We start from the raw sequence: 14,299 nt of genomic DNA, 5'->3' as shown, positions 1-14,299 counted from the left end.
AGTTCCAGACGGGAGGCCCAGCCGGTGAGTTTCTTAGTGGAGCTCATCTGCTGTGTGGAAGGGGTGCCAAATGCATCACTCTCTGGGTTCATGACTGCTTTAAAATCACCTCCCACCACGTTAACACCCTGGTGCAGAGAAGACACTAAGTTTCCGAGGTCGTGGAGAGAGGGACTGAGGACTGCTGGAGGCATATAGGCAGAGATCATGTTGATTTGGCATCCCCCCACAATGCCAGAGAGGGCCAAAAAACGCCCATGGGGATCGTAGATTATTTGGTTCAGTACAAATTGGAGAGAGCGGTGGAGGAGGATCATCACCCCGCGGCACCCCCTCATGAAGCCTGCATGATACACTCTGTCATAACCATGTCTGGCGAGAAATGGACATTGATCCCCCAACAGATGAGTCTCTTGCAACATGAGCACATCAGGCCTAGAGAGGGTGGAGGTCTTCAGGACAGCGGCATGCTTCACCTTGTCCAGGAGCCCGTTAACTTTCCAGGACAGAATCTGCAGGGCCTGTAGGTCTTGATGGGCAATGGCCATGAGTGGGAACGCCAAAAGGGTGGCTGCTTATGGGCTTGGGGGTTTTGGTGCCCTCACAGGAGTGCTCCATGTAGGTGGGGCGAAGAAATGGTGCACATGGGGCGTAGTGTGTGATCGGTAAAGATCTGTCTTGTTGTGTGTCACATAAAGTCTAATAAAAAGAACCGTAAACAAGTAACAAAAACCCCAGAGAAAAACCTCAACCATCCTCCTCCCCATGCTTCAATCCCAGAAGCATCTGTTGCCCTGTAAAAGAGAACTAAAACAGCAGCAAATATTGTAAAGCAAGAAAAAGTGTTTCTCTTTGGCTCCTCTGCATGTCGAGGATCAGCAGGTGTCGTCCGGCTTCTTACTCGCCAACGCCCTTCCCCTGGTTCACAGGTAGCAGTTATTTGTAGGCCTATTCTACTGGACTGACCTCTTCATGGGCCCTCAAGGCCCGATCATGGCAATCCCTGAATTCGGGTGGGTGAAGCGCAGCCTACATCCACACTTGGATGTCCCCGTTCAGGCAGATGGGACCACTCCTGGTCTCTGCTTGGGTAGGTCCCCCCTATCTTTGGATTTTGCTCCTGTAGTGAAAAGACAGCGGAATCTGATTCCATTGGACGCCTCATACACCAGGTAATGAGTGGGGGCTCCCCGCTGCAGGAGTAGCCGGGGCAGGCCCGGACATCAGGCACGTCTGTACTGTTTCTGGATATGTTCTGGACATCGGGCCTATTCCTGTCCCTCCTACAGGCCTCCCCGCATGCCCGGATCTGGACCCAGTTGGTACCCAGGCCAGAGGACCACCCTGCGGGTCCACGGGGTCACTGCTGGACTCAACTGGAATGGTGCAGGTCAGGGCTCCATAAGCATCTTGAGGCCACCATCGTGGTTACAAAAGGGGGTGGTGATGGGCGGAGCATCTGAACCAATCAAACACTCACACCCAGTCAACAGATCAGGGTTTAACCCATCACCGTTCTTTAGCCCACTCTGCCACCCCAGTTCAGACATGGCCATATGCAAATCAGTCTGACCCAGTGCCTCATGGGAACAGTTCAGGCCGAACCGCCAAGCCATGCCTTCCCTGGTCCGGAAACAAGCTTCCTAGGACTGGTTTCTGGCATTACAGCCGTCTTCAGCCAGGCTTGCTTGAATCCAGTGACAAAGTGAGCAAGGGACTCACGTCTGAGCATACCCTGCCAACTTATGGCGAACAAAGCGGTACAAAAGGGGGTGGTGATGTACGGAGCATCTGAACCAATCAAAAACACACCCAGTCAACAGATCTGGGTTTAATCCATCACCGTTCTTTAGCCCACTCTGCCACCCCAGTTCAGACATGGCCATATGCAAATCAGTCTGACCCTGTGCCTCATGGGAACAGTCCAGCCCGAACCGCCAAGCCATGCCTTCCCTGTACCGGAAACCATCGTGGTCACGTCTGGAGATGCCAGGCATGCTCAGGCCGGGAGGCCCTGCGCAGAGAACTCCTTGGGGTTTCAACATCCACAGATGACCCTGCAGCAGGCCTGAATGGCTGGCTCTCACTTCAGGCTCCAACTTTGCCTCTGTGTCACTCCCTCTCCACTCTCCACTCGCCTGCGGCTGCTGAGGTATTCAGTGCAGGGTGGAACCCTGTGTCTCTGGTCCACGGGCCCTGACCCAGGCGTCTGCTCCTTTCTACCCATCAGCGGCCCAGGTGCATTGGAGTCCGGAGTCAGAGAAGACCTGCCCAGGGAGCCGCCCCGCAGCCATGCCAGGATCCCACAGGAGCGGTCCTCGTAAGTGTGGGTCAGGGTACAGTCAGCGCCCCGGGTCTGCCATTTTGATCGCAGTGGGAGATGCCCGACCTTCTCCCTTGTGACAGAGGATGTCTTGCTCAATCTTCGGCTGCCCTTACCACCTTCTCACTGCTCCCACTTCACTGACCTGGGAATTCAGCCGGCCCCAGTGCGGGTGGGAGTGTGGAGTGACTAGTCTTCGGGCCACTGTCCAGGCAATGGGTCCACGGCAGTCCTGGTTCCAGGGGTCTCACCGGGGAGAAGGTCCGACTGCCACAATGCACCTGAGCGAGGGGGTGGAGGAAGCTAAGGCCCAGGAACCGCTCTTCAGCTCCACTGCTGTACCGCAAGATCAGACCCCACAAATGCGAGCTGGGACTCCGTCAGCAGCACGTGTCCGCCATCTTATTTATGGGGATCAGCTGCCCATTTGCGGCCCTGGCAGGGCTCAAAGCCTCAGCTTCGGAGGGTGATAGTTTTCTACCTGAGGCAGGCAGGAGCCCCTAGGAGTACTTCGGTGCGGTTCCAGCTCCAAGGATTGGGGTTAGCAGTAAGCGGAAGACAGAGTGGTCCGGAGTGCACTCAAAGTGCGACTGTCATCTTGACTCTCGTAGCCACATTCCCTATCACTCATTCTTACTCTGACTCACATACTTTCTCGCTCATTTACTAACATGATCCCACATGCATACATGCTCACACATACATACTCTCTCTCACACAAATTTTCTTTTACCCACATGCATGAATACAATATACATTTAAAAGCATTTTATTATCCATAACAAAGGTACCAGTGATGGACCCATTCCAGATGCTGCTGCTCTCATTTTTATTACACTAATGGCGAATAATAGACTTATGCACTTTTAGTGTATTAAAAATTTAGCAGAAAAAAAGGAGGTTGGGCCTAAAACTTAAAATGCAAGCTACCCCTGTGTTCTTGGCACTGATTTTGCAGCCACTGAGGCCTTGGGGTCACTGAGGCAGTGCCATGGGTAACGTTCATGCACAAGGGGTGGGGCTGACAGTGATCTTCGGCACGTTTTGCCTTGGAACACCCACAAACCAGTACGTTTATTGACATTTAGAAATTCCTACAATTCTCCTTTCCAGCCTGGAAAAAGAAATTATAAAGGTGTATTTGGAAAGGGTAATCCATTCCTCTTTTGATGGGTTCTCTGCCTTGTAGACCTTCATGCATGCTGATGAATTCCAAACTTGGAAATCATGTGATTTCCCATGGAATCTGTATGGAAATGGATGCCAAGCATATCTTTCCATGCTGATCCATGCTGATCCCAATGAGCATTCTGGAATCCAAAAAGTTACAATACAACACTTGGACATAGGTTTAAAAATAACAGTTGGCATATACTGCTATTTTTGTACATCGACCCACTTATATTGAATGTTAACTAAGTATTTTCTTACATTGTTCCTTATTGGCAATTACATTTTGATTTATGATTGGTTGTAACCCACTATCACTTATGAGAAGCTATGAGGGGAAGATTGTGCTCAAACACATAATTTTTTATGTATTCACAATACTGAAAGATGCAACAAGTTGTTTAAAGAAGTTTGTTTTTACTGGTTTACTTTGTGTAAAGTGAGTACACACATACACAGGATTGCCAGAAGAGAAGTTTTATTGTTTCCAGCAGTACAGCATACACAAGCGGAGTCCCGGCATGAATGCCGGCTAGTCCCCCAGGCCGGACTCATATAATTGTCCAGCTGACATGTGCACGCTCCCCCACATACAAAAGAAAACACCAACTCCAACTTTTAACTAGTAGCATTTTATAACACGCATATATGCGAGCTTACCACGGAGGTGACACTCTTGCGCATTTGAATTCCAAAAACATATTCCGGGATAAACACAAGAGACATGAGCGTGGTCACATACCTGATGTCACTGAGCTCATGCAACTACTACACCCAACACTTTGCACTTCTCAGTTTATATATTTTACAGATAAGAAAGGATATTTTCATGGCTCTCATCAGCTGCTACAGAAAATAAACAGTGCTCATCAGTACACAGTTCACATTCTGCTCTGGGCACTACCGTAGCCACCTCTGAGGCTAGAGGTCACAAATGCATTCTCAGGAGAAGCAGCTGCAACCCCTGGTGACCCCTAAATGATGTCCATAACCACCAGGTTGTTATGTATGTAGGTATGTGATATTTGTATAGTGCAAATCTATCCAACAGACAGTGGAAAATTGTACTGTATAGCATTGTGTGCTGAGAGACTTAGAGATGGTGAGCATTTCAATGATTTAGGCAGGTGGGCAATTTGTGATGGCTTTGTGGATGATGTATCAGATTTTGGAGAAGATGTGACTGGGAGGTGAGCCAGCGGAGTTCCATCATTTTGGGGATGGGGGTATGTATTGTCACGCATTTGATAAGGCGTGCTGCATCATGTAGAACTTTCAAGAGAGCCAGTATGGAACCTGGAAGCTTAAACTGTAGTTCTGAAGTTGCCTTCTTGGAGGAACTGTTTAACGTTCCTGTCTGTGTACAGGGTGAATTCAAGTGACATGGTGTATTATTTGCATCCAAAGTGATATGAAGCTGCATCTGACAGCTGCAGCTGTCATCTCACAGAATGTTGATGGGTGTTGATGTAATGGAATGTAGGAGGCCAGCAGGCAGTTGGCAGTTAGTGGACACAGAGTGGTTTGTCTATCATTGTGGCTGGAAGAGACCTTTTTGCTGGCAGAATAAATACTTTGTCATCTAAACTGTTTGTCCTGCAATCTTTCACATGAAGCCTGCCATACTGGTGACAAGGATGGGATCCAAACCCATGAGTGCAAAGCACAATGGATTAGCATTTGGTGAATGCTGGAGTTCAAATCTGACCAGGTTTGTGGAAAAATCTGTTAATCATTTCTGTAATGTGATATTAAGGGAAACACTACTGTATTTTATTTCTCTGTAGCATGTAAATTCTAAGTACCATTGCTACCCTCTTCATTGCTACTCCTAATAAACTGCATGAGGATGAAGGCCTGAGTCAGGTTATTTCCATTAATGAGGCATCTCCATCAATTGGCCTATTGAACTATTGTTTTGAACCAGGCAGCTGAGGCCAGTGATTCTGGTGTATACCTCATATGGCCACAGAAAGTGTTCTGATGGAAGGGAGGAACATCTGTCAGACATTGAAGGAAACATATACAATTGATGTACAATCTCAGTTTTACTAATTAGAAGAAAAGATTACGGAAGCATTTGCCATTATCAAGATGAGCTGCACAGGACTTCTTAACATGATCATGTTAACTTGTGTTTTCACCTTTCAAGGAAGACCTCTATTTACACACAATCTTTGAGAATATGAACCAACCTCATCACTGACTTAATTTAGGTGCATTTCCCAGTTTGGTGCAACATACTACAGAAAGGAGACTTTTAGTACTAAACATGGATTTGAATCTAACCTCTAAAGCTAGGATCAAACTAATCATGAAGCGCATATTTGACTGTGTGAACCTCCTGTACCTAAACCTAATTGTAGATTGTAAATTGTTTTATATATCACTTACTACCCCAGTTGAGGTGCTGAAACAGTTTTCAGTGAGTAGCAAGCTACTTTGGAACCAAAAGTGGGTTAGTGGTGGATTGGTATGGGTAAAATATACATTGTTATTGGGAGTGATGGGCACTTGCGCCTGTTAGTTGGATGAGTAAGATAAAAGATAGATTAAGGAGGAAAGATTTTGGAAAGGGTTATTTGGGAGTTCACAGTAGCATGAGAGTTTTGGGGTGAGTCAGAGAGTGGAGTTAAGGAGATAGTTTGAAAGAGGTTTGGGATATCTCATTGAGTAGTAGTTTGAGGAGAGTTTTGAAGGCTTTTTTATGCTTCCCTCTACAGTAGGTAGATATAAATACATACCATGCATAGAAGGTATACATATGTAGAGATTCTAACATGTTACGCAATGCAAAATAATTTAGATGTATAAACTTGTAATATATAAGGGCTCTGATGTACGACTGTTTTTGCTGTCGCAAAGGGGATTAGGACCGTTTGCAACTGCAAAAAACGTGTGGTCCATGTACCAACCCTATTTTGCGAGTCGCTATTCAATTAGGGATGTTCCAAGGGTGTCCCTTCCTAATAACGACTCTAAAAGCTATGTAAGAATGATTTGGGACCGCAATTGCGGTAGCAAAACAGTCAGTTTACCACCCTTCTCAGAAGGGTGGTACAGCACTTGCAAATGGGAAGGGGTCCCCACGGGACCCCTTCCTCTTTGGGAATGCATGTAGAAATATGTTTTAAGGGCCTGCCCTTAAAAAATGAAATAGAAAAATTTCATTTTTATTTTTCAAATGCATCCCGTTTTCCTTTAAGTGTGTAAGTGTATGGACTAGTGTCAACCTGGGTGTGTCAGTGTGTGTGTGTCTGGGTGTGCCTGGATGGGTTTGTGTATTTATGAGTATGTGCATGGGTGTGTTATTTTATGTATTAGTGTGTGCCTGGGTGTGTCAGTGTATGTGTCAGTGGATGCCAGGGTGTCTAATTTGATGTATTTGTCTTTGGCTGGCCGTGTCAGTGTCTGCATTGGTAAGTCCCTGGGTGTGTTAGTGGATGCGGCAGTCTGTGCCTGGATGTGTCAGTGTATTCATGAGTGTTTGTCTGGGTATGGTATTTCATGGATTAGTGTGTTCCTTGGTGTGTCATTTAATGCGTGGGTGTATAATGTGATGTATCAGTGTTTTGATGGCTGTGTCAATGTCTGCATTGATAAGTCCCTGGATGTGTCAGTGTGTGCCTCTGTGTGTTGATGGATGCATTAGAGTTTGGCTGGATGTCTCCGTGCATGTATCAGTGTGAAGTTGGCTGTGTTAGTGACTGTATCAATGGGTGTCTAGGTGTGTCAGTGGTTAAATCAGGGTCAGCCTGTGCGTGTGTGAGTACCTCTATCTGTGGTTAGCTGGGTCTGTGAGTTGCTGACTGATGTGCGCCTAGGGTTGCTAGCAATTGAAACAATCTGTGCTTGGGTGCACATCCACAAACTATAAAGTTATGGAACAACAATGCAAGAACTAATTAGAAAAGTACATTATTCCAATAGATGGGCCAATGATGTGATAAAAAACAAATAGGAATTAGTTTTACAATTTATAGAATTATAAATGTAACTAACAATTTCAACAATGTTGAGAAGTGTGGCTCAATGGTTAGAGCGGCAGAACCTGATGCAGCGGTCTGGCCCGAGACCAGGGTTCAATTCCCGCCTCGGCGGGTCTTGGGCTCAATTTCCTCGGACCTGATAATTCTTGCCTCAGTGCCTATTCTAATCATGGGTCCCACTCTGCAACTCTGGGCAATAGCTTGCTTAATCTCCACAACAGCCCCAACAGCGCTGGGATGCCTGGCTTCACCTTGGGGGTGCCCAGGAGTGGACATTTCACAGGGAAACGCCAGGAAGGGTTCCACAGAGGTATGCGTACAGCGCCAGGAAACCCTGGTTGGGGTATAAGTGCGCTTTACAAGTTCAAATTCATTTAATTTCATTTCAATGCATAAATATAGTTCAAAAAATCACCAGACATTTCTCATACTGTAAAGGTATGTATTAATATAACGAAGCACTTCATTTTTCCTTTTTTACTGTTCTCTGGTTCTTTACTCATGCACCGTAAATGATGTACTTTTTAAGCAATCCTCATTGAACAGTAGAGAAAAACAATCAAAACGATTTTAGAAAAAAACTGCACACTATCTCATTGCAATTAAGGAATACTGTGCATTGCACTCAATACAAATAAACAAATAAGCATATTAATACTTATGTAACTATTTGCAAATACAGTTTTCTGCAAAACCACTTTAAACACATGCAGGTATATCTTTACACCAGCAAGCACAAAAGTAAGCAATGTCTTCAAGCATTTTAGAATACCTTCAGGGGGAAAGAAGATTACGGCTAAATATGTGCAGTATAATATTTACTGCATACAGTTACCCAGCATCATTGCCAATACATATTCACATGGGTTATGTTCCAATTTGAAACACTTATAAACACTTAATGAAAGGGTGTACAACTGAATGATGCAGGAGAATGTAGGTGCAGCAGAGTATTCCACCTGTACAATACCATTGGGAGAACCTTCATCAGCTGCACTCATTACAATACCAGCAGCCTGTGAAGATTTGAGTTAGATGGTTACTCACTGTGCGAAATGCAGTGTGTTTGTCACTAGAAAAGTTAGTTCAATGGGTCCATTTTCCATTCTGGGTTCAGGTTCTATACTCATACACCACACATTATGTACTGTTGAAACAATCATCATTGAACAGTTGGGGAAAATAAAATACATCTTGTAGTAAAAAAGCAAAAACTGCACACTATGTGCATGTAAATAGTGTTTGCAGGTGTAAATGGGTCTGCCAATGGCTATGGGATTTTGAATAGGTGTGTGAGAGTGTGTGGGTGTGTCAGTACCTGTGTGAATGATTGTATAGGTGTGTGAGCATATGTATGAGTACCTTATGTGTGTGTTATTGACCCTTAGGTTAAAATAATGATATATATGTTTATAACGTTACAAGTACATTTTGTTAACATATTAGAATACAATTTAAAACAAACAATTAACAAACAGACATAACATAATGGTTATGGACAATTTACAGATACAGAAACACACTGAAACTTAAACCTTTGATTAACTACTGTAGGCACCACCTAGATACTTATTGTGTTGCTGTCTATTTAATTTACCTCTCCAAATTTGTAACAGAGAAGGAGTAAGTCAGATATTAAAAAAACACCTCATTTGACAAGGAGACGGAAAGAATTCAAAGAAATATAAATAAGAATGTTTAAAAGTGGATTAATATAGAACTTGTTATGAAAAAAGAGGAACACTAAGACGAGAAGAGCAGCACTCAAACAAAAAAATATATTGAAAGTGTGGTTGATGAAGTGGTTTCTCTGAATCACAATCTATGTATTTTGATAGCAAACAGAATGAAAACACTGGATAAAACAGTATTCTCTATGAAGAAAAAAAATAGTAATAAAAGTAACTTTGATCAAAGGAGATTTAAACAAATAACAAAACGGGGTGACTCTGTGTCTCTCAGAACCTGGGTATTATCATAAACAAAATATTTGGTTCTGTTGGGTTCTCATAGGTTACTTAACAATGCACTCATTGTCGGATACAGAATTTCCCAAACATTTCCAGGGAAGAATAACACACATGCATCAACACAGATGTTTTAGTTCAAAATAATGACCATTACCACAGTATGTACATATCTACTGTTCATTTATATATTCGAATTACATCATTCTTACATGTTCCACAGTAGATCAAGGCTGTTTTTCAAAGGGTGAAATATTTACATATGTATAGTGATCATGTGACATATGTGCTTAGTGATAAATAATTGTGCAGTATATACAAGGTGATTCAGGGCATTTTTACACAGGAAATGGGGAAAAAAAGAACGGATGGCCAGACATAGAACCAATGGCCCTTGTGGCTAATGGAGCTCCTTTTGGTCTGCAGAGCCTTGGTTGATCTGAGCCAAATATTGTCATCGACGTTTCAACCCTTAATGTGTTCCCTTCGGTAGTCACTTAGTATTGGCAATGTAAATATATGGTTAAACTTTGATTTTAAGGAACTAGTGAAAGCAATTCTTCAAACATCTGATGTGGAATATGGAGATATACTGAAGGACTTAGAGTAGGAGTTCTGAGAAAAGAGGGGACACATGCTTTGGAAACTCACCTTATCAAGAAACAATTTCTATCTAATTTTACAGCAGCAGAACAAATGTACAATTTCATTGAGGAATAGAGATCTATAGTTTGTTTAATGCCAACACTTTAAGAGTGCTCCAACTTTAATGAACAATTACTGCAACTGGAGAAAGAAGATATTTTGGAAATCACAGCTATTGATAACATGGAACATCAAGGAGTCACAATACCACTCACAGATAAACTACAAGCAAAATTGGATTCTTTGGAAAAAACTGTATACAAAACTGCAGAATTAGAAAAGGGTTTATGTGTGAGCAAAAACTGTCGAGTAATTTTTCGTTATAATTTAAATGTTGAGGAACGGTTAGCAAATGTTGCAATGTGTAAAGTTATTGATTTCATTCATTTCCCTAATAGAGATGAGGTTGAGTACTTGGCCATAAATTTTATGGCAGATTGATGGTGTCAAACAGATTGGCAGATCTGTTGTAAGTTTTTTTTACTCAAAGACAGCATATGCTTTAACTATCCATAAATCACAAGGTTTAAATATAGATGCATCTTTTGTTAATATTGAAAGTTCTGTATTTAAAGAAGGAATGTCATATGCAACATTGTCTCAAATTAGAACATTGTCTGGTTTGTTTTTGATTCACTTTGATGATAAGAAAGTTTGTGTAGATGCAAGCTGTGTAAGATAGCACAATTGGTTAAGAAGTTTATACTCATTTACACCAGTAACCTGTTTATGAGAAACTGATTATCTGTCCAAAAATGGAAGATTACAAAACTGCCTGTGGAAGCTGAAGAAAAGAAAGAACACAAGGACAATCCAGGGGGTGTGATGACGAGAAAACTGGGAAATGCCAGCAATATTGTAGGTTGCGAGTCGGAAAACAGTTCAGGTGTCAACTGCTATGCAAAGTTTGTTCTGAATGTAGTAAACCCAACCCAACAAAACTCAGATAAGAGAAAGGGCCAGATGTACGACCCTATCAATTTGCGAGTCGCAAATGGCAAAGTTTTGCAACTCTCAATTTGTGACTCGCAAATAGGAATGTACAACAGTGTCTCAGGCACTGTTTTGGGATTCCTAATGGGGTCACAAAATACCTGCCTGATTAATATTCATGAAGCAGGTGCAAATTGCTACCCCATGAGGAATGGCTAGCACTCCCAGTGATGGTGGTTTACTGTGGTCAGCAGACTTCCATGTCTGTGACTGCTTTTTAAATAAATCAGTTCTTTTAAAATGTAGTCCGTTTTCCTAGAAAGGAATATGGGATGCATTTAAAAGAATTATTAAAACGTAAATATTTCATTTTTTAAGAGTAGGCAGTGGTCCGTGGGACCACTGCCTGCTCTTATAAAATATTTTGAATTCCCTTTACAAAGGGTAAGGGGTCCCCTTCCTGTTTGTGAGTGGCTTACCACCTACTTGAAGTAAGTGGTAAACTGTATGTGTTTTGCGAATTAAATTACTGTTGCAAAACAATGGTGCATACCATTGGGACTTGCTCTTAAAAAGGGACTCCCTTGGCATGCCCCTTCCTAATAGCGAGTAGCAAACACTATTTTGCGAGTCGGTAATAGGTTACCGACTTGCCAAATAGGGTTTGTACATGGGCCAGACCTATTTTGCAGTTGCAAACGGGCTGATTCCCCATGTATGACTGAAAAACACTTTTGTACATCAGGCCTAAAGTGTTCTGCACTATTTAATTTGCTCCAATGTTTACTGACTGACTGAACTGTAATACATTCTGCTTAAGGTATGCGAAATCTTCTAGACATATGTAGCAGATCACTAATATTTACTCTCAGCATTCAACAAGACGCACAAGAATTTATTATGGTCATCATTTGAGTTTTAGAATTAGAAGAAGTAAATTTGGATTATTTATTTGGACTGAGTTAGAAATGGAACCATGACTGGGAAGATTGCTCATTCACATTGACCACTGAAATCAATTCTGAATGATGTCTCTTCTTAATTTTACCAGATTCTAAAACTGTGCCTTTGAGAAATTGTTACCAAAATATGATCTGCCCAAACGGCAGATGAGACGTAACAGCTACATTGTTTTTAGGTACAACCGAATAATACCTTATAGTAATGCTACAATGATCCAGAGTAGATGGTTCCAAATTAGAAACTTCAAAGTTGGCCGTATATCAATTTCGGGAAGAACTTTTACTACTTTGGCTATCATCTTTAAAAAAAGGAATTAATACAACCTTTGGACACTACACTGTCTATTTAAAGAGCGAAACTGAATGGACAGGATGCAATGACATCAATCTTAAATTCAAACCAAAACTTCCTTTCAAACTATAAAACTCCTAACTTTTCTTTCTTCAACAAAAGGTTTAAGGGAGAATTTTGGATTAAAACGTTGTGTATGGCGTTTCTTTAAGTGGTTCATATGTGTTTAGTCATGATTTGACTTAATGGGGGTAATGTCTTTAAAAAGTTCTTCAAAATTCAAGAATCTTATTTTTCAGAAAGGAGTCATAACATCTAAATACTACACTCTCTGATTAAAGTCTGAAACTGGTAAAAACTGCCTCCAAAACAAAACAATTGTCCCCGTTTGTTTCTTCAACCAAACTTCTATGTACTATGTGTTAAAAAAAAGTACTGTTTGGGATTTTGTCTACATAGATCATCAGCAGTTTACAAATCATTTACCCTACCAGGGGTCATTTTTCCAGAGGATCTCCAAAATTAAAGAGTGGTTTAAATTTAATTGTAACATTGTGCCAGGCATGGTAATTTAGAAAAAAATTCTTACATAGGTTTGTTAAGATTTGTATAGTAGCTCCAGATAAAACAACTGATTCATGAATTGTAGTGAGTGCAATGCATAGTGTCACTTGTTTATATTGAAATGCTGTGCCGTTTTTTTTTTACAATCTATTGATTGTTTTCTCCCCACTGTTCAAAGATGATGCTTCATACAGACCACCATTTATGGTGAAGAAGTATGAAAGCTGAGAACAGTAAAAAAGGGGGAATCAAATGCTTTAATGTAATGTGAGATACTTTTACAGCATAAGAATTGTCTGTTTTGGATTTCATATGAATGATTTCATTGTTGAAAGTACCAGATTATTGCGTAATTCTGTAAAATGTAATACTAACATATGTATTTATCTTTTCTTTTTATACAGATGAATGGCAACATCTGTTGGAGTAATGTAATCTCTGTTCTCTGTTTTGTCAAACAGACTTACATCGTCAAGGTAAACACCGAGGCAGAGCGTGATACAGCCAGTGAGACTTCTAGACACACACCTATATAGCCATTCACACACCTACTAACACACTAGTATGTGCACTCACACAGCTCTATTTTCCACCCATATAGCCACTCATGCACACTCCCACTCACCTATACAGTCACTGACACATCCATTCACTCAATTATATAGCTACAAACATACCCACTCACTTACCCATACAGTTACACACACACCTACTTACTCATATGCCACTTATGCACCCAATCACCACTCACCCATGAAGCCACTCACACATCCTGTCTCTCTCATACAACCACTCACATACCCAGTCACTCACTTATACAAGCACTTACCCACCTAATCACTCACTCATGCAACCACTCAGACACTCATTCACTCCCCTATACAGCCACAATCACAGCCACTCACTCACACATACAGTCGTTCACACACTAATACAGACATACAATTTGTTTATTTTTTAACCATGAAAGGTGGTTCTGAAAAAAAACTTTTTTCTGGAACAGTTTTTTATTTCTTTTTTGATTTTGTAACATTTTGTTTACAAAAAATACTCAAACAAAATGGCAACGAGGGGGAAAATACACTAACCACGAACACAAAAATGGTGTAAAAATCTGGAGTAAATTATTAAAAGAATTAGCAGGCATGTTGCTTTGCTATCTCGAAAATGACATTGACAAACAGCTAGCCTGCTGTCAGGGTAGTGTTGCAGTCAAGGCAATATGTCCCAATGTGCCTTAACTCGGGACGTCATTTGAGATGTCATCAGTGATCTCGTCAGTGATGTCACTGACCATGTCATGAGTGATGTAATATGTGAGCTGATAAGCAGTGCATTGCGGGGGCATAAGTTATAGTTAGCTCAGGTAACTACAACTGCTGAATTTCTATGGTTTGGTACAGGTGAAATCTCTACCTAACTATAACACCCCTGTAACCTTTTTTTCAGGGAAT

Source organism: Lissotriton vulgaris, chromosome 3_1 (genome assembly GCF_964263255.1).
Source record: "Lissotriton vulgaris chromosome 3_1, aLisVul1.2, whole genome shotgun sequence".
Classification (NCBI taxonomy): Eukaryota; Metazoa; Chordata; class Amphibia; order Caudata; family Salamandridae; genus Lissotriton; species Lissotriton vulgaris.
The sequence above is the reverse complement of the archived record's forward strand: the minus strand, read 5'-3'. Positions refer to the sequence as shown.